This window comes from Panthera onca, chromosome D3 (genome assembly GCF_046562875.1).
Source record: "Panthera onca isolate mPanOnc1 chromosome D3, mPanOnc1 haplotype 2, whole genome shotgun sequence".
In the NCBI taxonomy this organism is placed as follows: Eukaryota; Metazoa; Chordata; class Mammalia; order Carnivora; family Felidae; genus Panthera; species Panthera onca.
Window position 1 is genome coordinate 51,655,922 of NC_138350.1, and position 25,938 is coordinate 51,681,859.

A 25,938-nucleotide genomic window follows, 5' to 3' on the forward strand; every position below is an offset into this window, starting at 1 on the left:
AAACTAAAAAAAAAAAAGACAACGCAGAGATGAACACAATGGGGCTGGAGTGTCAAGATGGAAGGAAGAGTGGGGTAAGATGAGGCTAGAGAGCAGAAGCCACATCGTGCAAGACATTAGGGCTGCCTGAGAACTTTGTTATTTATCCTGAAAACCAGGGAAAGCCTCCCTGAGTGATCTGGGGAGCGCAATTGGGGACCCAGCAATTAGGTGGCACAATAATCAAAGCTAGAAATCAAGGGTTTAATTATTTGGCAATGTGGATTTAGGTATTGAATAGTTTATTTAGAACTCTTATTGACATCTTTGGATAATATATATTATTTATGAGCAGAACAATAAGATGATCATTACTATTTATTGAGTGCCTACTTTCTATCCAGAACACATATGACCCAATTTCATCATTTCTCACGCTAGCCCTCTGGATTCATGTTCTGAGCGATCCCACTGGTCCTTCCAAAGTTAGAAAGGTAGTAAGTGGCAGAGGTAAGACATGACCTAGGCACAAGTTGTTCCTCAGCTTTCCCCCGAGTTGCTCTGCATCGTACCAAAGCACCAAGGGAAAGAAAGTCTGTGAGGAAAGTGTCTCCACTCCCTCCCCTGCTGCCTGGTGTACCTTAGAACTAAAGTCTCAATTGTGAGCCACGTCTAGTTAAACACCAAGATGAGGTTTTCAAGGGAGTAGAAAGCCTCTACTTTTCCTTTTGATTCGAGCTTCACCTTCTGATTTGTCCCACAGAAAATGGATTAGGTGAGTCCATTTCTGCCTATTATCCAAAGCTTTATACGGTGAGAAGTGGGTGTAGGTAGAAGAGATAACTGTGGCTGAAAAGCTGGGTGTATTTTGGGCACATGGATAGGACGGTGCAAGGTATGAGGCATCACAGTAGAAGTGCCTGACAGTAGTTTAACGCTTGCAAAAGTATCGGATGAAGGCACAGTCATAGTTTGTTTTACAGTTACTCTCTAAAAATAAATCCATTGTTCACCGAGAAAGAAAGATCTCTAGTGTCTTTTCAGATATAGAATGCTGAGATTCTTTTGCCCCTATTGTATCAGTGCACAGATGACCACATCTTCCAAATCCCATTGTAGGGTTGCTTCATGACAATTCTCTTCCTCCTCGAAGATTAGCCAGGCACCCGCTAGTTTTCAAAGCTCCTTTAGCACACAGGATTCTGAGAAGCCAGGGTTATTCGTGAAACCACGATTTATGGCATGATTGTCCGATGTGTTTTCACAGTTTGCTTTTCTTGGTATGAAAACCACAATCCGACCCTGTCCTTAAATGCAAGTCTGCTGAATCTGCCTTTGTATACACCGCCATTCCTAAGTAGTCTGGATGCCTGAATGATGGGTGTGAAAAAGACCATGGTAACAGTTGGAAGCACTTTCCCTGCCCTTCCTTAAACTTTCTCATGAGCTGTGTGTGGCACTGCAGGTAATGAGTTCCATCTGTGTGTCACCATCTTTACCCACAGAGAAAGAGCATTCAAATGTTCTGAGTCGAGACCTACCTTCAGAGAACACGTAAAAATATGTCACCAAAAAAATTAAGAAGCTTATTTTTGGAGCCCAGAAGTACTTCCCATATTCCGACATCTTACTTCATTCTCCACTAAATGAAGCCCTTCAGAGGAACTAATAGAGAAAGCCATCCAACTAAGTAGCTCATCATCAAAACCCAAAATAAAGGCTCTTCCTATGATTTTCTCCAACTTCTCTTTATTTCTTGTGTGGTGGAGTCAGAGACCCTTATAACGAGGAAACTAAATCCGTTTCGAATTTTTACACGCACCATTAGAATCACAGAATTTAGAGCTGGAAGAGCCAAAGCTGATACGACTTAAAGCAAAATCACTCTTTTTTAACAGGGGTAAATCAGCGGTGGTGAGTTGTTTGCCCTTGGGGAATACTTGAGGTCACGTAGGTGACTCACGGCTTGAGTTACGATGCAAAAAGAAATTAATATAGGACCATATAGAGACGATTGGTGTTCGAAAGGAAAACATGTGGCCAAAACACTGGGATGAAACTCATTGCAAATAAGCTGTGGCAAGCCAGTTTTCTGGTTCCCCCAAACACCGTCTAGCAGGAAAGGGGTTTAAATTACAAAAGATATTTGGGTTAAATAGAAGAATAGCAGAAATGTGGCACTATGGTAGAGTTTAGGGGACTTTTTGACTATAGAGTCTGAAGTGTTTTCTTACAGATTGCCTCATGCATTTGTGCAGCATCGTAATGAGGATGCAATTATGCTTGTTTTACAGATGGAGAAAGTAAAACACACAGAAGTGTGATGGGATCAGAAAGGCTTTAGCAGAGTCTCGGAACTGAAATTCAAGTATCTGGGTTTTCCGTTTAATACTTTTAGTCGTTAGATTTCAATGTTTCCTGACCTTGGGCCTTACACAATACCTGAATGTATTATTAAAGTGATCTGTAAAAACTTCCCCGAGGATCTCTAAGAACAATCCACACTGCTGTTTTGCTTCTGGTACAATCCTACTTTGAAGGTGGAGGAACAGTATTTTCCTGCATTTTAGGAGCTGAATCTTTCTATCTCAAAATAGGTCAACAAAAAGCATGCAATTCGCTAATATTGGAAGCATTTCAAAGCATCCACAGTGGACTTGAACTTCTGGAATAACCGTTTTATGTTGGCCTAGTTCACTTTTATTTTCCCAAATGGCTATAAGGCCCATTGTCGAAAATTGGGTTTATATGGTGCCAGTATACACGGGTCTACAACAAACTCTCTTTAAACTGACTGTTCAAGCACCAAATAACTTCTAGATCTGTGGTTATTTTGTATGCATTACATCTTCTTGAGAATGAAGGACAGACTGATCCAGATAGATCATATTAATGGAAATCAAAGATCAGCCAAATCTCAGGACCAAAGAATCTTGGAGGTCATCTGTGTCAATGCTACCCCTAACTCTGACTCTATAATGTCATCTGGGAAATTTTAAAAAACATATTTCCAGAGTCTCATCCTACACAAATTGAATTTGGTCTCAGGTAGAGAGATTATATCAGTACTTTTTTTTTTTTTTTTTTTTGTAAGTTCCTCAGGTGATTTAATATTCAGGCAGGTTTGAAAGACACATACTTATAGGAACTCTGCCAAGTTGAGAAGGAAAGAAAAAAAGGAACAATTTAATTTCTAGGAGGAAAACCAGTATCGTACAGGCTGGTGAAGTATAAAAGGCTCCTCTAACAACCCTCTGCTCCTGGAGGAAGAGACCACAGGATTTTCTGACCCTCAGGGTTTGGAATTTATACCCTCAATCCCTGAATCCTAGCATTTGAAAACTGCCAATTTCACTTAAAATAAAAGTAGCTATAGTCCTATTAGAAAGCATTTTTATTTTTGTTTGTAGCAAACTATAGTCCAGTGCAACATGACATGACACGCAATAAAAATTTTTGAAGAGCGTCAAGAAATACCCACAAAACATAGTTTTTAAGGAGCAATGTATAATCCTGGATGCTGAAAAAAAGTTCCTATGGTAAGAACTGATGTTTAGCTTAAAATAGATACATATAGTTACACATGGAAACATTTGTAGGTAAGTGAATACACATGCACAGAATATCTTCTTGCTCTGTCATTTAAGAGGTCTTGGAAGCAGTGATATCCCAGTTTCAATGAGCGTACCTAGCACTGAAAATTTGTAGTGCCAGAAAGTAAGTACTAAAAACAAATAAAATTCAGAATAAAACAATGGCAGGAATATGTCAAAGAGATACGAGGCCCAACTAGTGGCCATAAAGAGCTCATTAATGGCCAAAGCTAAAACTATTTGGACAACAAAATAAGTAAAATGGTATTGAATTATAACCCAAAGCAGATGTTCGTGACTCGGTTAGTTATAAATAAGTGACGGACTAAATAAATAAATGGAAAAGAAACAAATCTCCAGTACAAAAGAATTCCAAATAACTGACATAGATGCTCTGCTTTTAAGGAGGTAGGGCATAACACCCACTCCATAAGTGCGGGCTATGCTAGTGACTTTCTTTCAAATAATACAGTATAGAAAGAGAGGGATAAAAGGTAAGTGTACAGGGAGAAACCCGGACAAACATACATCAAGTCAGGTGATGAAGGTTATCATCAATAGTAAGTCATATCAGTCGTATGTATCCTTGATATGATGTAAGGAAAATGGCACTTTATCTCTTTGGTCTTCCTCCCAGAAATACATCACCTCCCATAAATGTATCATGAAAAACTACTAGACAAATCCCAGTTGAAGAATATTCTACAAAATACCTGACCAGTACTCTGCAAAGGAGTCAAGGTCATCAAAAACACGAAAAGTCTGAGAAACTGTAACAACCAGGAGGAGCTTCAGGGGACATGATGAACAAATGTAATTAGGTGTCCTGGATGGGATCCTGGAACAGAAAAAGGATGTTAGGGCACTAAGGGCACCTGAATAAAATATTAATGTTAGCTAATACTAATGTAATAGTTCACTGTTCATCAGTAGTGACAAATGTACCATAATGGAAGATGTTCATAATAGAAGAAACTGAGTGTGGGGCATATGGGAACTCTTGTGCTGTTTTCATAATGATTTTGCAACTCTAAATCTGTTCTAAAATAAAAAAATTATTTTAAAAAAACCAATTTCCCCTCCCTTATGAAAAAATGGACTACTAACCTTTTCTTTGTTCTTTCACATAATTATACATGATTCCTATCATAGGAAGTAAAGGACATCATGGTCTCTATTTGGAGTTGCCTTGATATCATCAAAAATTTCAAAATCCAATCATGGGGAAATTTTTCCATATTAAATCTGGAGCCAGCCATTACAAATATTATCTATGCCATCATCGTTTCACATTACTGGGGACTAGTTACATATTCTATGGAGCATAATTCAGATATTCAAGATAGAAAATCTCCAAACATTGTTCTCCCACTAGTAATGAAGCCTATATTTTTTCACGGTCACTAGCTCTGCCAAGCTATTTTTCTCTTGGATATTCTGATGGATTTTTTTTTTCCGACGGTGGCTGCTGTTCAAACTTACATAATAGAATTGTCACACTTTATAAACTGTGTTGAATATTCTGATCCCTTTCATTTGAAGAGGTCTTCTATTTCATGCCCAACTAGCTTTGAGGTCCTTCTGAGATAATCAAGTAGTCATTGGCACTTTGCATGTAACAGCCACTGCTGCGTGAAGAGTCCATAAATTCAATTCTCTGTGCAAAAGCCATGGAAAACAGAGCCTTCCAGCTTAAATCACTGGCAAGCTACTCTATTAGATTTCTGAGGCTGACCCTGATAAACAAAATTTTGGAGGAAATCTTCTGTTATTGATTGCACAATATCAGGTGGCTTAGATGTAAATTTCAACAACCGCTTTCTCCACAGAGTAATGTTATACACCGGTTTTTCAGGCTCCTTTTTATTATATCGATGCTATTTTAGTGGCTCGGCTACCTCAATGATTTGTGATCACAATCCCCGCAGCCGTAGATAGACCATTGTCCTGATTCACTGTGATAATATGATCTACTTTGAGAATTCAGCTCACGCTATTATTCCTGCTACACATCAGGCAGTGAGTTGGTGTTGCGCATCCTAAACTAGTTACAAGTTAGAATTGCATCTAACTAGTATAGATTGCCATGTATTTATAGCTTACCTGAGGCAGTTTCCGATGCAGGTGACTCTCTTTAACTTGCTCTAATTGAAGTCTCTCCATGTTCTCCTGAAAAGAAGTTATTACAGACTCAACTTCATCACTATCATGAACATTATAAATCTCACCCTAAAACCATAGTACCCTTCCAACATGTTTCAGCTAGAAATATCTTTCTAAATATATATTTCTTCTTTATCAGAGCCATACATCTTCCCTTATCAGTATCAAAGCACAACAGCAGGAGACAAATGGTCTCATTCTCATCTTTTCTTTTTGATAATGATGAAAGATTGTGTGACATCACTAAGGTAGCCTGAGCATATATTAAATAAAAAGAAAAACTTCAAGTTCACTGGGGACTAAATGAAAAGAAGCATAGCTAATACACATATATGTACACATATATGTATGTTCATGGCTAATGCAAACATACATATGTAAATTGTCAAGTCACAGAGATTTCACATAAAGCGATCCCTTGGTTTTTGTTACTTTTTATTTTCAACAAATCCATTTAAACTTAATGATGAGGATGCATTTTAAATCAAAAGATGAGTAGAAGAAAGAATGCAAAAAGAAACATGGATTTATATGTTGACTCATTCCTTCTCAAAGGATTGCTGGTTTTATTCTGAGAGCAATGGAATTCCTAATCAAGATTTTTCAATATTTTCTATTCCTTTATCAATCTCAAACTTAGTCCTTATCCCCATCAGGACCACAAATATTGTAAATAAAAAGCAGTTCTCCTTTATAATTAATTGCGACTCGATTTTTACAAATTACCCATTTCTGTTATCTTCTATAATTAACAGTATATCTAATAAACACAAAGCATAATAACAGTCTCAAATCATTTTACATTTTCAATAATTTCTAATACCTATGTACCAAAGACAACCTTGCTAACACTAACACAATATAAAATATTTGTATTTATCAAGTATGGAAACAGTGATCATTTCGCAGCTCATCTGAATACAAGACAATTATTTTTGTGTCTTTTTGCCTTCCTCATCACATTATCCTGGAGAGAGCTTTAGACTTATTAGGTTCATTCCTTTCTTCATTCAACAAATATATACTAATCACCTTGGCAAAGCCGGGCACCGTGCTAGGCATTACTTCAGCGGTTGAGAAGAAGAGACATGGACTCTACTTTAATGTATCTTGCATTGACATGAAGCCTGTCTACTTGTGTGACCTTGAGCAAGTGTCTAAATGTTCTTTTGCTACAACTTCTCCATTTGTTAATAAGAGATAATGACTTGAATATCACAAAGTTGAAATTAAATGAAAAATCAAGTATAAAGCTGAATTGCAAACTATAAAATGTATGGAAACTTGATGTATTATTGTATGTGTTCAAAAGAAAGGTTTACAGTTGCTATAATATTAACACGAGAGGAAGACAGAAAGTACTTGGTATTTCCCCAAGAATTTCAGGTAAGGTGATGAAATAATTTACCCATTTATAGAATAAAAGTAACTTTCCATGCAGTTAGATTTGTATACTGGAAACTTTATTCATGACAAAACCCACTGATCTATAAACGTCAACAAATGTATAGGATGGGTTTATTCTGTTCTTCTTTGTATCTCCACTGAATGTCAGAGAAAAATCCTCTTATGCTTGCAGCAGAGTGAAGGGAAAATTAACCATTTTGTAATACACCAGAGCATTCTTTCTTCTTAAGGCCTGTCCTTCAAAGAAAGTGTTTACCAGAGCCTTAAACTGCTCATGCTTTATCATGGTCTAACCTACTCTGGGAAAAGGAAATACCCAATTCCAGCCCCTTTTAACAATCTTGTCCCATCGAAGGGGGGAGGGGAGGAAACAGAAGCTTTGGTGAAGGTCATAGTCCAGGGCACAGGCTCACAAAAGAACAGACTCCAACATAGGACTGAAGTGTACCCCCCCACACACACACACACAACTTATCACCACAACATTAACGGCCATTTACTACAATTCCTATTACCCAGAAGATCATATGCACATTTCTACAAAAATTACAAGTCATGCAAAAAAAAAAAAAAAAAAAAGCACAGTTTGAAAAGTCTGAATGAGCATGAGAATGGCAGCAATGATATAGGGACAAAAGGGAGGGATTAGGATTACTTTGTTATTATGAAATATTTGCATTATCCATGAAGCAGTATAATGTTATTAAAAAGTGGACATTGATTACTTGTAACTGTATATTACAAGCCCTAGGAAAATCACTAAAAAAAGTTTAAAAAAAAGTAAAATTGATATATTAAGAAAAAGGAGAAAATGAGATAATGTAAAATGCCCAGTTATAACCACAAAAGGCAGAGAAAGTGTAAAAGACAAAAATAGAAACAAAGAAGGGCAACAAATAGAAAGCAAATATGGTATAAACTAATCCAACTACATCAATAATCACATCAAATATCAATGTTTTAAATATATCAATTAAAAGACAAATTGTCAGAGTGGATCAAGAAACAATGTTGTCTATAAGAAACCTGCTTTAATAAAAAACACATATAGATTACAGTTAAAGGAATGGAGAAAGATATACCATGATAGTACCAATTAAAGAAAAGTAGGAGTACCTACATTAATGTCAGACAGAGCAGACTGTAGAGCAAAGAAAGTTATCAGGGATAAAGAGGGGAATTACATAATGATAAAAAGGTCAAAACCCTGAGACATAGCAATCCTTAATGTACATACACCTAACAAGACAGTGTCAAAATTTATCAGGCAAAAACTGGTAAAGCTGCAAGAAGAAATAGATGAATCTACCATTATAATTGAAGACTTTAAGGCCTCTCTGTCAGAAATAGACAGTTCCAGCATGCAGAAAATTAGTAAGGACATAATTGAATTCAAGATCACCATCAATCAACTAATGCAATTGACATCTATAACCCATTTCATTCAACAAAAGCAAATTATACATTATTTTCAAGAACATGTGAAATATGCACAAAGATAGAGCACTTTCTGGGCCATAAAAGACACCTATACAATTTTTTTGAAAAATAGATATCATACAATTTCTGCCCCAGGACCACAACAGAATTAAACTAGAAGTCAATAACAGATAGATTGCTGGAAAATCCCCTAATACTTGGAGATTAAATATGACACTTCTAAATAACACATGAGTCAAAGAAGAAATTCAAGAGATATTTTTTTAAAATATTTTGAACTATATGAAAATGAAAATGCAACTTATCAAAATTTGTGAGATGCAGCAAAGCAGTGTTTAGAAGGTACTTTACAGCATTTAATGGATATACTAGAAAAGTGGAAAGGTCTGAGGTCAATAATCTAAACTATAATCTTAGAAAAATAGAAAAAGTAGAGCAAATTAAATCCAAAGTAAGCAGAAATCAATGAATTTAAAACAAAAAAAATCAAGAGAGCTGTTTAAAAAAAAAAATGAATAGATTGATAAGCTTCTAGCTAGACCAACTAAGAAAAAAGAGAAAAGACACAAATTACTAATATCAGAAATGAAAGTAGGGATATCATTACAGACTCCCTGGACATTAAAAGGATAATAAAGCAGTATTTTCAATAATTCTATGCCCGTAAATGTGATAACGTAGAACAAATGAATAAACAAATGAGCCAATTCCTTGAAAGACACAATCTGTCAAAACTCACACAAGAAAAAATATACAACCTGAATAGGCCTATATCTATTAAATTGAATTAATAATTAATAACCTTCAAAAACAGAAAGTACTAAGCCCAGATGAATCCTCCAATAAATTTTACCAAATATTTAGGAAGGAATTATACCAATTGTCTACAATCCCTTCCAGATTATAGAAGCAGAGAAACTACTTCTGAACTCATTTTATGAGGCCAGCATTATTTTAATACAACACAAAGACATTACAAGGAAAGAAAACCACAGATCAGTGTCACTTATGAACATAGATGAAAAGTCCTCAACAAATCTTAGCAAGTTCAATCCAGCAATGCACAAAAGAATATTGCATCAAGTGAGATTTATCCTGAGTATGCAAGACTGTTCAATATTTGAAAATCATGGCAACAAGCTAAAGAAAAAAAATCATATAATCATGTCAATAGATGAAGAAAAAGTATTTGACAAAATCCAACACCTATTGATGATAAAAACTGTCAGTGAACTAGGAATAGAAGCAAACTTCCTCAAACTGATAAAGAACATCTACAAAAACCCTACAGTTAACATCATACTTAATGGTGAGAAACTTAGTTTTCCCATTAAGATCAAATATGAGGCAAGCTTACCCTCTCTCACTACTCTTTTTCAACATCATAATGGAATTTCTAATGAATGCAATTAGACAAGACTAGGAAATAAAAAGTATATAGACTGAGAAGAAAGAAATAAAACTGCCTTTGTTCACAGATGACATGATCATCCATGTATAAAAGCCTAAAGAATCAACAAAAAAATCTCCTGTAACAAATAAATTATTGAAGCATTGTGGCAAGATACAAAGTTAATGTACCAAATTCAATTACTTTCCTGTATACTAGCAATGAATAAATGGAAATTGAAATTAAAATCATATTATCATTTATGTTAGCACCCCTAAAAATGAAATACTTAGATAAAGCTCTAACAAAATATGTACAGGATCTATGCAAAGAAAACTCCAAAGGCGACTGGGTGACTGGGTGGCTCAGTCGGTTAAGCATCTGACTTTGGCTCAGGTAAGGATCTCATGGTTTGTGATTTCCAGCTCCACATGAGGATCTTTGCTGTCAGCATGGAGCCCGCTTTGGATGCACGCACTGTCTCTTCCTCTCTCAAAAATAAATAAACATTTAAAAGAAGAAAGAGAAGGAGAAGAAGAAGAAGAAAGAAGAGGAAGAAGAAGAAGAACAACAACAACAATAACAACAAGGAGAAGGAGGAGAAAGAGGAGGAGGAGGAGGAGGAGGAGGAGGAGGAGGAGGAGGAGGGAAGAAAACTACAAGACCCTGATGGAATATATCAAAGAACTAAATAAATGGAGAGATATTCCATGTTCATGGATAGGAATGCTCAATATTGGCAAGCCATCAGTCCTTTCCAACTTAATCTATAGTTTAATACAATCACAATAAAAATCCAAGCAAGTTATTTTGTAGATATTGACAAATTGATTCCTAATTTGTGTAGACAGACAAAAGACTCAGTGTAGGCAGCTTATTACTGAAGGTGAGAAACAAAGTCAGAAGACTGGAACTGCCTGGTTTCAGGACCTATCATAAAACAATAGTAATCAAGACATTGTGATATTGATAAAAGAACAAACAGGGCAACAGAACAGAATAGAAAGCCTGAAGATAAACTCACAAAAATATAGTCAACTAATCTTTGACAAAGAAGCAAAGACAATATAATTCTATTAAATATGTTTATATATAATATATAACTTCATATATATTACAGATGTTTACATTAATAAATAGTTTATTCATTAGAAAACATGATAATAGACATAAGTCCTACTTTGTGTAATAACTACAAATGATAAATACTAACCAAATAAAATTGCTATGGTAAGAATTTTAGTATTAAGTAAAATAGAATATAAGCTGAAGAAATTATAAAGTAATACAGAACTAAACACTAAAAAAGAAAAAAATTTCAAGAGAATGTGTCAGACACACAAATGTATACATTCACAATATATCCTTATATATTAAAACAATAACTGGTAAGATTATGTGAAAGAAATAGAAAAACAATTATAATTAGACATTTTAATATACTATTTAAGAAGTGAATAGATGATACAATCGAAACAAAGGCAATTATTGGAAAGTAAAAAAAAGCAAAATTTATGTTTCAGTTTATATATGTATATATGTAATGCATACATGAATATATACATACACACACACATACATATAACAACTTCTCACACAAAAAATATACAGTGCAAATACTTTTTGAGCCTACATGGAAAATGAACTATGTACTAAGCCAAGTTATAAAGTTTCAATGAGGCCACAAAGTACAGACAATTCATGTGTTTTTTTTTTTGTTTTTCTTTTTTCTTTCTTTCTTTTTTTTCCTAAAAGTACAATGCAATTAGGAATCAATAGTAAAAATTAATTTTGTTGTGTGTGGTGTCTGAAAATAAGAAATAGTAACTCTACATAATGTTTAGCTAAACATTTTCTGAAAAATGTTGCAAAATATATAACAATGGCAATGAAAGCACTAAATAAAACTTGGAGCTTATAGTTAAGGCAATACTTAAAGGGAATTTTGTATATGTTTGTCTATAAGGAAATAAAGACTGAAAATAAATGAGCAAGAAGAGTGAAAATCAAGAAAATAAACCAAGAGCATAAGAAAAGCAGAAAGAGTAATTTTTAAATGGCAAGACAATAAAAATTGATTATGAAAAACAAAGCTGATTCTTCTCAAAGACACATAATCTAGACAAAAGAATGAAAAAGCTGATCACCAAAAAGCAAACAGTAAGTCAAACAAACAAAAAGCCAGAGGGCTAGGGACAGAAATTAAAGATAAAACAAAGGAGAGTTACATATTATTATGAACATCCCTATGTCAAGAAACTTAAAAACTATACAATGTGTGTAAATTTTGGAAAAAATAGACTTGCTTTGTACCAATAGAAATGATAATTCAAATAGTCTTTAATAATGTAAATTTCAAGCTCTGACACAAGAAGTATTATTTTCTAAGGCCATTATCAATTCTAAAATGACCCTCCTGAATTTAGTCATGTATTTTTATTGAGAAAATATGTTTTGATATTTGTAAGATGATTTATGTAAAAACGCATTTGCGTTTTTAAATAAAAATCAAAATTCAGTCACTTGAATTCATTTTAGCATGTGTTTTCTGAAGACAGAACCACGATTTATGCATCTTTGTGTTGCTAGTGTTTAGCTTAGTAATGTCTCACACATAGTATGTGCTCAATGGATGGTTACTGAATGGATGAACATAGATAGTGAAGTCAACAGATGAATGGATACCATTTATAAACATAAAATGTGATTAGCAAAAAAAACTAGTAACTACTCAGAGATATTGATTGAAATGAGATGCCGATACTCCTATGAGATGGAGGCTTCCTATGCTTAATTGAATGACTAGATTCTCTTCTGTTTACAGGAGATTTGCAAATGCATGTTGTCATTTTAGGTATCAGACCTTACATTCAGCCATGATAACTGGTCAGGCATATCCTTACCCTTTCCCCTCACTACTTTTCTGACTGATACAGGTACTATATTGGTCATTCGATATTCTGGGCATTATCATTTTTGTAGACAGCCAATAAGTATCACTCTTCTCTTTCCAGGTTCAGAATTGGGGGTGGGGATGGGGGAAGAGGTAAGACATATCAAGTCAAAAGTTGAAGATCATGATATCATTTTTGTTACTATTAAATCTGATTGAAGACACAGCTTTGAATCTTTGGTTAGATGGTCATGAATATACTTGCTTGAAATACTCATATTTACCTAGCAGAATATGGTAGAGGAACATAACTTGCCCCCCCAGTAAGCCTCCCACAAAATAAGAAACAGGCCAGTAAACACTTGCCCTGCAGATAATTATTCTCAATGGGAAAGGGGAAAGAGTTAAACATGACGTATACATGTTTTCCATACCTACCACAGAAATGTGTAAGAAGTTAGGAAAGAAGTCGAGTGGCACCCAATGGCTAATGAAAGTCACTCCAAAAGGAAATGAAGTCAAGGAAGAGGGAAGTTACCCCTACCGGTGAACATAGTATTCAGGGCATTTTGTTTTCTTATAAGATATACCAAATTTAAGATTTTTATCTCTTCTACATATACAATGAGGCATTTTTCCATGTTTCCAGATTAAAGTCTATTCCACAAATAGGAATGAAGATGAGATGAAAAGTTTTCCTTACTTCTCCAGATGCATTAATTCTAAAACCAATCATATGAAACAGAACCTATGTAGACATGAAAGAAACTACTCAGAAAAGTGAGTGCCTAAAGAGCAAAAGTATACTGCATGAATTCAGCAGTGAGATTAGCTGAGTACTGGGTATGTCAGATTGTTTGCACTACCGAAAATGTCTCTGCATTACTCGGGAACATAATTTGATCAGGTGACTTAGTCACGTGGTTAGTGATTTCATGAAAAGTAAGTGAAGTTTAGCAGAGTTGGTCAGGCTCAGATAGAAGACTCCCCGCCCCTGTCTGTAGTTCAGCCTCTTCTGTTAAAGCATATAAAATAATAAAGCCTCACAAGGCCATCTTTCAAGGACTTTTATCATATAATTCTATTTATTGCTCTATGGTGTAAAGAATCTGAGCTAGAGGCCAAAGTCCCAAACTCATATCTAAATTCTTGCCCTCCCTAATACTTCATTTTAAGGGATTCACTTAATTTCCCTGGGCATCATGTATAAAATCATAGAATGTCTTTCACTATGGTATTCTGTGGTTGTGAGCTAACAATATACTCATGAAAATCTAAGACCTTTCAATGTCAATTCTTTGTCGTTTCCTTAAAACCATAGTGCACTTTTATCATTATTTGTTACCCTCAAACTATATTTTCCAAGTTTACTGTATTTATTAATGATAGTATTTCTAGAGTTTTATGAAGGAAGATCTTACTTTCCAAAAGGTAAGAAATTATGGTGGGGACTTCCAGATTTTGAAAATAGCAAAAGCAAGAATTAGATAAGGCTGGCTTCCTTGTGTGTTCATACTGGGATGTGTTTCAAGAAAAGACCTTCCAGCCTCAGCAACCTTACAGATTTAAGGGTCAGAATTGTTCAGGGGGGAATGACGTGGAGAACAAAGTCAAAAGAAATGTAGATAAAATTAAATTTCCTTACAACTTGCAGTCCATTGACAAATACTTGACACAGGCAGAGTATGACATTCCTCCAGGAACTTCCAAGTGTCTTTTTTTTTTTTAATGTCTGTTTTTGAGAGAAAGAGTGAGTGGGGGAGGGGCAGAGAGAAAGGGACACAGAGGATCTGAAGCAGGCTCTGTCCTGAGAGCAGAGAGCCCAATGCAGGGCTCAAACTCAGGAGCTGCTGAGATCATGACCTGAGCCTAAGTCAGATGCTCAACCCACTGAGCCACCCAGGTGCCCCTTCCAGCTGTCTTAATATTAACGCTTTGCTACAGGCAGAAAGTAACCTTAGCTTGACAACAGTCAGACCTCCAGGATCCTGTAAGTCTTCCTTGACATATGAAAATCCTTTCGGAAACTTCTTTGTCTCTCTCCTCCCAAACTTAAACATATATAACCAATTACTCTTCACAATCTCAGTGCAGCTCTTTCTGCCCATGGGTCGTGTCCCAGTGCTTTAATAAAAGCACTTTTTTTTGCGCTGAAAAACAAACAAACAAACAAATACTTATTCACACAGTCTAGGGTAGATTCTGACTAGAAAACCCTTCAGCCAAAGTAAGGAAAGAGAACATGGTGATCCGGAAAACAAGGTTGAGGAGCTTCTTTATTAAGATTATATTTCAGATTCTGGATCTAAAGGTACTAGGATTCACATTCTACAATACATCTAGTTAAAATGAATGGAATTCAGGCAAGTTTTCTGGCTGCAAATTATGTGTAAGTAGAGTTGTGTCTGAGGAATCAATCAGAGTTTACCCGCACATGACTACCTCACTTCCATGGTTATGATACAGACCAGGATCTTAGCAGGAAGCCACCGAATTCTATGAGAACACCAACATCTACAAATCAAAGTGCATGGACTAATGCCTTTGCTTCTTGGGCAGCACCTTGGGGAAAGTTTTAGTTAAGGCCTACATGCCTTTATTTTAAGCCAGAATTTTACTTGGTGTGGTTATCTTAAATCCAAGAGTAGAAATAAATTGATGAAAAAAGAAAAAAAAAAAGGAAAGAGATTGATGAAGGGATAGCAGCAAAGGAACACAAAACTCAGGTATACTGATTAAGTGCCATAAAATAACCAAGAAAGAGAGAGAAGAAAGATTTTTTACAAGTAAGTTACCCAAGTGTAGAAGACTTACCAATCTGGGGTCATTTGCATAAAGCTAATCAGTACAGCTAACTAGCTTTCCAGTTTCTTTTTTATGATAAAAATAGATGCAAGTAATTATCAAATTTTAAATTATGCTGATGATGCTTGTATTATATTCCAAAGTCCACAACACATTAACATCAAATTTTAAAACTTTACCTCAAAAAATGTTAAATGTAGGACATACAAACAAGCAATGACCTTTACAGGAAGAGATTTCATTTGTGTGAAATGCTTTATTTCTACATAATGCTAGAGAAGAAAACCATTGTTTTACTCTGGAGCGGACAACACTTCAAGCTCTTCAATTCTATAAAATTAACCATTAGGATTTTAAACGCACTCAATTCTATGTTGCCTTAAGACAAATAAACATTTGCTTTACTTTTATATTTGCTTACTTCCCCACTAGAAGAATGGGAATTTTTTATCTCTGTTTTTTATTGTTATGTCCTAGCACCTAAATTAATGCTGGCACATTCTAGTTGTATACTAAGTTTTACTTCTGACTTATCATTCATGACGAATAAAGGAGCATTAAAAGAAGATCTTGTGATACCAAACTCATTACACCACACCTTTGTTATTTATCTATCTTAACTCACCAGAACACCAAACTTTCTAATCAAAAATCCACTCCTAACAAAATTAATAAAACATGAATAAATAAAATGATAACTAATGCTAATAGAGTAAACAGTAATGGAGCTCTTTGTTCTTTGCTTTGCCTTTCTTCGCTTTAACGTTTAAAAAAAAAAACTAGGTTTTCCCAATGTACAGGAAAAGAGAAGAAAAAAGGAATAGATGGATATATTTTGTTTCAAACCTATAAACTTTGTACATGAGTTACCTGATACAAAACACATGTGAATATAAACAGAAACTCTACATGAGTTTACATACAACAGTTTAGGGCTACTTTTATGATATACAAAATAAGGTGTAAGATACTCGAAACAATACAACTGATTAAAGGGATTGTAATAGTCAAAGAAAAAAAAATATGGTTAAAATAATAATTATGATTTACTAAATCCCTAAAATATGTCAGGTTAGCCATCTATGCACATATCTATCTATCTAATCTCGTTTAATATCCACAATGCTCCTGTATTAGTTTCCTATTGCTGGTGTGACAAATTACCACAGAATTAGTGGCTTAAACAACATAGATTTATTATCTACAGTTCTGTAGATTTTTGACTTAAGATACTGTTAGGGTTGTGCAACTTCCGGGAGCTCTAAGGAAGCATAAAATTTGGAGTTAAATGGGCATAGGATTGAAGCCTGTCTACTCTTTGCCAGAAGGACAGCTCTGGGCAGGTTATCTACAGTAACTTCATATATGCAATGGAGATAATTATTCCTCAGCTGCAGTAATTTTGTGACAAAGAAGACATTATGTGTATGTAGCACCCGCCACAACGATTGACCCACAATAGTTACCTACCCGTATCATGAACTACATTTATTATGCCAATCTTGACCAATACACTTAATTTCTGGATTTCTGTTTGTTAGCTACATGACTTAGAATAAACCACTTTGCCTCTTTGATCCTCGTAAAAGAGGAACTTAAAAAAAATTGATTTGCCGTGAGGATTAAATGAAATCCTGAATATAAAAGCACCTGTAAACTGTTAAGACGATTCATTAATGTTATTCAGGGACTACTGGTTTGAAGTTCAGGAATTCTTAAATCTTAAATGGTTTTCAGTGTTTCATATCTCAGAATATCAAGGGTCAATGAGCTATCTCATTTTTAATCCCAACATTGTATAACTTAAAGCAAAACCCGAGAAATATTTCTGAGCCAAAATTCAAAAGTTTTCCCTAGGCTCCTAACGCCAATTGTCCTCCTATGTAATACACTCTAACAAAAAAAAAAAAAAAAAAAAAAAAATTCTAGGAACTGTTCTCCAAGTGCATGTCTGCAATTTCAAATAGACTCACGCTGCCATCTGCTCCTTCTGATAAGAGACTCATCTGTCTGCTGCGAAGGTAGGGAAAAGGCTCACTAAGAAAGAATAATGCGACTCTGCAACCCCGACAGCCTCGCTGGGTGGCTCATGGACATGCACCAACTAATTAGGGGTCAAACCAACATTTTTAGGATGTATTTGGATGGGATTTGAATTCATTGTGACTGCACTCTAAACAGCATTACGTACAGCTACTGGTATAATTTGGACAATGAGCCCAGCATCTCTAGCAGCAAAGCCTAAGAGAGAAGTGTGATTAAGGGAATCCACCTCCCTCGATGGTTTTTATGCTTTTTAAAAGCTGAAATGGGAAGTATTCCTACATAGACAAGGGAATATATGTGTATGAAGTAAGAATAATTATAATGTAGCTTCTCATAGTAATAAGAACCCTAAAATTAAACTTTTGAAATCATCTAAATAGAAATTGTTCTCCAATTAAAAATAATTAGCAGGACTTCAGTTATCAATATGACATATTGAATTATATAACTTATGTATGTGTATACAATTCATATTTTGTCTACACTGGGTTTATAGTTAGAAAGTGAATTGAAGATATATGCCTGCATATGCACAGAAAATTCCTGGAGGCATACACGCAAAAAATTGTTAATAACACATACCTCTGGGGAGTCGAATAAAATTTTGGTTGGTAGGAAGTTTGGACAGGAGAGATTTTAAGTTCTTGCCAATTACCTTCCTGTAGTCTGATTTTTTTAAAAAATTTAAACCTCTGTTACTTAATATAATTTAAAAAAACGCTCACCTAATTAACAAGAGAGAATTGGAAATTAAATCTAATTTGAACTAATAAGTCTAATTTGAAGTAATTTTACACTTGGAATCAAGTTAGTTCTCTCTCTTCTGCTAACAGTACTACAATTGATATTAAAAGACATCATCTAAATGATCTTCCTTTCCTATTAATGAAATTGGAACAATATAATCTGATCTAGTCCACCTTTTCAAGTTGTGTTATGGCTAAAACCAGATTTACTGTAATATACTGAATTATTAGTGTTATTATGGTAATAAACTGTGGTCAGGTGTCTAGCTTCCAAGTAGAGAAGGCAATTTTGTATATAATTCAGAAGAAAATTTCCATTTGCTTGAATAATTCAGATAATGCTACCAACAAAACTAGCTATTCAGTCAAAATACAAAAATTACATTTTAAATGAATGCTATATGCTGACAATGTTGCATAATATTTGTATCCTAAAATAGCTGTATCGTTAAGTTTTCGGGACAAAAAGTACCAGATGATCGATATTATTATTCAAAACCCCACATTTGACATTTCTTCCACTTAGCACTCATTCCAACTGATTAGAAAAGACTAACAAAGAGTGAGAATAAGAACATACTTTTTTGGTCTTTGACTTTTACTTATATTTTACTCTATTTTTTCCCTTAGGCTATAATCATCACGATTCTTGATTTGTATTCTTGAAAGTGCTCCTCCCAGCTTAAATAGGAAAGTAGCCTGTAAAACAGAGATAAAAGAGTGCTGAACTTTTCCATTTTTTTCTTTTCTTTCTCCCTCATTCTTTTCTCCAGCTAATTCTGAGCCTATCTGGTAGGGTAGGGCGGGGAGAGTAAAAATCAGGATAAATGAATGAATAAATACATTAAAGAATAAACCAATCCTGGCAACCTTGGTTTCATGGTTTTAGTTAACAGAGAAAAGATGAAAAGGCATATTTATTTGTTTCAAGGTGGAGAAAGACAAGGAGCAAATGTAGCTAAAAGGGAAAACTTCACAAAGTTTGCAGGATCTGTGATTTTCTGGAATTCTGTGAATGCTTAAATTCTATCACTTACAGAACACCTGAGCTGCTTCAGGTGTGGCTGTATGTGTCGTGTGTCACTTGTTAATATATATATATATATATATATATATATATATATATATATGGGTGCCTTGGTGGCTCAGTCGGTTAAGCATCCAACTTTGGCTCCAGTCATGATCTCGTGGTTCATGAGTTCAAGCCCTGTGTCAGGCTCTGTGCTGAAAGCTCAGAGCCTGGAGCCAGCTTTGGATTCCCTTTCTCTCTCTCTCTCTCTCTCTCTCTCTCTCTCTCTCTTTCTCTCTCGGCCCCTCTCACACTCAGGCTCTGTCTGTCTCTCTCTCAAGAATAAACATTTGAAAAAAATATACATGTATATATATATATATATATACACACATGTATATATACACACACACACACACACATATATATATATATATATATATATATATATATATATATATATATAGAATTCTTAGGTTCTAAATTGCTAGTAGCTGTGCTACGAAGCTCAAAGAGTCATCGCATTTCTAGCTAATTGTATGTATGCTATGGTTGGATTGTTGTATGCCTTAGCAGAAAATGGAATAATGGAAACAATAATGGCAAAAATGCTCTATGCAGGGAAAAGGGCTCCTCTTCTTTGCAAAGGTTTTTAGAAACTTAAAGGAATATGGAACATTCTTCCCCAATAGGATATTCTTTCCTCCCAGCCAATGACAAGTTAATAATAATACAATACGTCATGTATTTTTCATTCCTCTTCCCCAAGGAGGCCACAGCATTTTGCAGATATTATTTCATAAATCTCCAGCTTTCTGTGAGTTTTGGAGGAACTGTGGATTATTAGAGTCACTTAGCAGAACCAGGGCACAGAGAGGGAATATATATTCCAAGAAAAACAGCAAGATGGCTATTGGACTTAAACTTCATCCCACTGAGCCTGGGCTTCTGTTTGTTACTTGGGGATTTCTTTTCATTTAATGACCAGATTAACTACTATTTTGTTCCTATGGACTATTTTGTTCCTGGTCCTGTGGACCAGAAGCATTATCATCACCTGGGAACCTATTAGAAATTAGAATTCTTAGGCCCAACTTTAGACCCACTGAACCATAATCTGCATTTTCTGAGATACCCAAATGATTTGTATGCTCGCAGAAACTGGAGAAGAGACTTGCATTAAAAAGGCCTGCCAATATTTTATTATTATTATTATTATTATTATTATTATTTTACAATACTAGGTAGCTGTTGACCAAACTCATTTCTCTTTCCTTCTGAGAATACTACTAGATTACACTTTCCACCCTCTCCTACAGTTAGATGTGACCACATAATTGAGCTTTGGTAAATTAAATATGAGTAGAAGTAATAAATACTTCTTCTAGTCTTAGCCCCCATGATTCTATGCTCTTGATTTGATTTTTATCTCAACTTACAGAGTAAGGGGGGAACTGGTGAATGCACTGAGGTTAACAGAGCCTTCTGCAGCTTGACCCCTTAATGACCTTGTGGAGTAGAGACCCTCTCCCACCTATCTCCACCCCCTCCCCTACCTCCGTCTCTCCTCCCCCTCCCCCCCACCCTTGGGCTATGTGTGAGGGAATGCAGATGTTCTTGCTTTAAGTTGTAGAGTTTCAGGGTTTCCGTTAGAGGGGGTAGTATCGGGGTAACATTATAAACATTTCAAGGGGTTCATTATTAAGTTTTTAAAAAAGTGGCTCGAATTGTGATGCAATTAAAAGAATGGTCAATAACTAATACTGGGATATTTGGGGGCCTTTCAGCTGGAGGAGTGAAGAATCAATCCCTCAATTTTATGACATGTTTCTCTTTCTTCTTCATACCTTCCTTATTCATCTCTCCTTAAAATCTATTATTTATAGCTTCAGAGATTTGAGAATTCTCTCCTTGCTTAATTATTCTCATTTTCAAAGTCAGGGAAAATTTAAAGAAAAATTACTATAGTTCCACTTTGGTAGATGTGCAATGCCCCCTGATCTGTATTATTACCAGGGAGACTGTGGCAATTTATAAGCATATTATCATCCCTTATTCATTTTTCTTTTTGGAAAGATGTTTAATAATTCATGTGTCTATTCAGAATGTTTGTTTATTTAGTCTTTATTATAAGTGAGCCACTTGTGGAAAAATTAGAAATTCCCACTGGTGGAAAAATTACCTCTTCTGATTGACGGAGTTTTAATAAATGATTTATAATTAACTTTCTGATTTCTTGTTATGACTGGTCTCCTCAAACATACCACACTTAGAGACATAGATACAAGCACAGTTTCTATTTCCAATGAAACCCTGCATTCATGTGTAGAAAATGACCTAAAATGGAGAATCACCACATATCTTGTTGTAAACATTTCTCTGTATAATAAAACCATAGAATGGGCATTGTCCGATTAGGTCCTGCACAGCTCAAGCCACTTGCCAGCCACGCACTGGAGGCAACAGTTTATTAACAAATGTGAATACTTATTGCAAACAAAAAACTAAAAGTTTTCACATAAGAAATTAGATTTTTTAAGAAAAGACTAAAATCAAATGCTAGTTTCTCTCTTTCACTTTGTTTTACTTATAAAATATTCATAAATTGAAACATATAAAAATCAGTGTTGATAATAGCTACAATTAATGGAAAATGATTTGCTTATGCTCTCTAAGCTAAATTCATTTGCAACTAATAAGAAAACAAGACTATTTTGAACACCTTGAGGTGAATTATTTTTTAATACTATGTGGGTTGCTCTATTGTTTTCCTTGAATGTCTAATGTAATTTAAATTCTTGTGCAAAGATTTTGGAAAGAACAGTAAGGGCTATTCTGTTTTTTATAATCTACAAGTTGTTCATTTGCATCTTTTTTGTTTTTTATCCTGTTTCCTCTTATACCTGAGAATACTTAAATTCATTATACCATCCGGCCTTTCCCGTTTTCTTTTCTGCACACTTTTCATATTTTGAAAAAAAAAAAAACAAAACCCAGACACAAATCAAGCCATCCTATTCAGAGACCCAGAACCTGCTTCCTCAAGAATGACTGCAGGTTCTCCGTGGTGATTCATTGTGACTGCTCCTGGGGGCTGTGATTTCAAGAGCTTCCCGCTCAGGGTCATTGAGGGTCTGGCCTGCACAAGGATTTTTCCCCATCACCCATTACTTCTCACCCCTCCCCTCTCCCCCAACACCATCCAGGAGTCATTCTAAAAATGCTGATTTGTGGAACTTGATGCCTATCCCTCCAGGAACTGAATGTTTGTATGAACATTGAATTCTGATTATAGTTTTAGTAGGTCCTCAAACTACTTTAGGTGCTTTTGTTGACCTTTGGTGGAAAACCTCTGTCGTACATGGTTTGGCATGCAAATCTTGATTCTCAGCTTCCTTCTTGGATTGGAATGAGCACATGTAGCATGTCTGTACTTCAACATATACTCTCCCGTGATTGGGTAGGACTGGGAGCTTGTCACTCAAAGGTAGAACAGGTTTGAGAATAATTTCCTATTTTTAATTCCGTGAGAAATAGTCACATTGTTTACTGAAAGTCTGCAACTCCACAAAGCTAAACATATTTACCCACTCTTCTGCTGGGACTTTTCTTTTTCCTTCCCTAATATTAAGCTAACCACAGTTATGGAAAGTGTTCTAAGATGCCGTCTCTTTTCCTATGTCTTTTTGGTTTTTTGGTAAATTATAAGGGAGAGGAAACCAGGAAACACAAAGAAACAATCACAAACACCTTTAAAAGAGCAATGCATTTTTGCTTATGTTGTTGGAACAAAATAATCTTCTTGAGGGGAAACTTAAGAAACTTTCATCAGGATTTTGGAACTGAAACCCAATGCTGCCACAGTTATTGATGGCATTGCACTGAAGACTGACTTGGTGGTGTCCTCCTTGAGCAGGACATTACAAGTAAATAACTGCCTTTGTTCGTTCTTCAAGTGTGGGGAAGCACCAGGGGAAAATTAAAGTCGAGAGTACCATTCCTCTCTTTTCCAAGAAGCTGAATAGGCATTTGTGTTTGTAATGTCTGGGTTTTGAAAGAGCTAAACTCAAGGAAGAAAAATAAGTATTTGTGAGTTTCCAAAAGGGAACCATTTGTAATGGGCAATCAAAAACGGTTGTTTAAGAAGAAATCGTTAAAGAACAGGCTAAATCCTTTTGAAACTGAGAGCCGAAAGATGATGACCAGGGTCCTGGAAAGAGAGTTTTGGAAGAAAGATGAAAATCTGGAGGCAGATTTCTGCGCTGCATCCCAATACAGGTTCCAGGCTTGGTTCCTGGTTCAGAGGGGACTGAAGGAAGTAGACTGAGGAAATAACTATTTTGAAGAGTACTATTTGATCACACTCACTAGAGGACCCTTCCCAGACCCCATCCTCCCCAATCCCACCATGTAAGGAGGCTTATAAACATTTTCTCCTTATATTATCGCCACTCATTTTATCATCATGTTAGCATATTTCAAAAAACATTGTTACAATATATTTGAAAACTTAAAGGACTACTGGAAATGTAATGGTTTAGGAAGTCTAACTATCTAAAATTTATGGACAGAATTTAGTAAGTTAATAAATCTTAACCTGGCAACTGAGAGGAATAAATACACCTATTACAAGTACTATGTTTTAAGAAATATCCTAGCATTGGGGTGCCTGGGTGGCTCAGTCAGTTGGGCATCTGACTCTTGATTTCAGCACAGGTCATGATCCCATGGTTGTGGGATTGAGCCCAATGTTGGGCTCTGAGCGTGGAACCTGCTTGAGATTCTCTCTCTCTCTCTCTCTCTCTCTCTCTCTTTCTCTCTCCCTCCCCTGTTCATGTGCTCTCTCTCACACTCTCTCTTTCTCTAAAATTAAAAAAAAAAAAAAAGAAATATATGGTGTTATTTGTACTATTATTTTTAATTTTAAACACATGTATTGAATAAGTAAGTATGTTAAGTATATTGTATGTGATAGAAATGTATTGAATAAGTAAGTATGTAAAGTATATTGTATGTGATAGACGTACTATTTTTTATATTGATAACAACTCTGGGGTAGTTATTATTATTCTAATTCAACAATTGAAGAACTTGGAATCCCCAAGGTTAATTAATTTGCTAAAGGTCAAGCAGCTATAAAGCTTCAAAGCTGTGGTTTAAATCAAGGTATATGTGAAATGCATGTTTTTGCAGAGTTAGATGCTTGTATGTCATATTAATTTTTTACCTTTAGATGAAACACCTACATAAGTTATTTTATTTTTTATTTTTATTTTTTAAATTTTTCTTAACATTTATTTATTTTTGAGAGACAGAGTGTAAACCAGGGAGGGGCAGAGAGAGAGGGAGACACAGAATCTGAAGCAGGCTCCAGGCTCTGAATGTCAGCACAGAGCCTGATGCGGGACTTGAACCCAAAAACTGTGAGATCATGACGTGAGCCGAAGTCAGATGCTTAACTGACCGAGTCACCCAGGCGCCTCTACATAAGTTATTTTAAAATGAGATTACCATTTTTGATGGCTTTACAGACTTTAATCCTCATCAGATATTATCTTTAACCCCGACCAATTTGAGTAACCTGCTGATTATCTGGCTAGACAGTTCTCTTGGTCACCCCAGCATACTGGGTACTTAAGTATAATCCAGCTCCATGTTTAAGAATTAAACTCTTTGCTTTCCCTATTCCTTGTAAGGACTCTTATAAAACATGTAAAGGTATTCTCAGAGCAGTATTCTCATATGACTGGAGTTAAGGCAATCTCATTCAAATTTATGGTAAATGTCTTACCGTCATCTCCTGTAGAACAGGAGCTTCCAAACATCATCATAACCTTAAATTTCAAGGCCTGGATCTTTTTAGCTTAATAATCATCTACAGTCTTTAGCAACCCTCATGACTAAGTCTTTTACCTTGCCAATGACCAGAACTAACACATTTCAGAAATCTTGAACTCTAATATGCCATTGTTTCACTATACCTTCAGTTGCACAGCTATGTTACCCCCAATAAACCTGTGCATCAAATCAGAAATTTTCAGGCTCTAGCTTGCCTGGTTTTTATCCAAGTCCAATATAGTCACTTGGGTTTTCTTTCTGTCTTCTCTGTATTAGAATCTGTGATTGAGCATCCAAACAATACTTGCAATAATACCTTGCATTTTCCTACAGCTTTATGTTTTATTTGCACCTAGTCAGCAAAACTCCACCCTTGGGTCCTTTGGATCAACAACACAATCCCATTTTTTGTTGTTGTTGTTTTCATTAACTCTCCCGGGGTTATTGAATGCTAGTATACAGATTAAACCTGAACTGATATATAGATTAGCACCAAGTAAAATTGCAGAGTGTTTCAACTATAATTTTAGCCAGTCCATTTAGTCATTTTCCTTATTCTTATTTATCTTACTTTGTCATTTTTTTCATGTATTCCAGAAATTCTCCTCTTGAAAGTGATTTCAATCTTC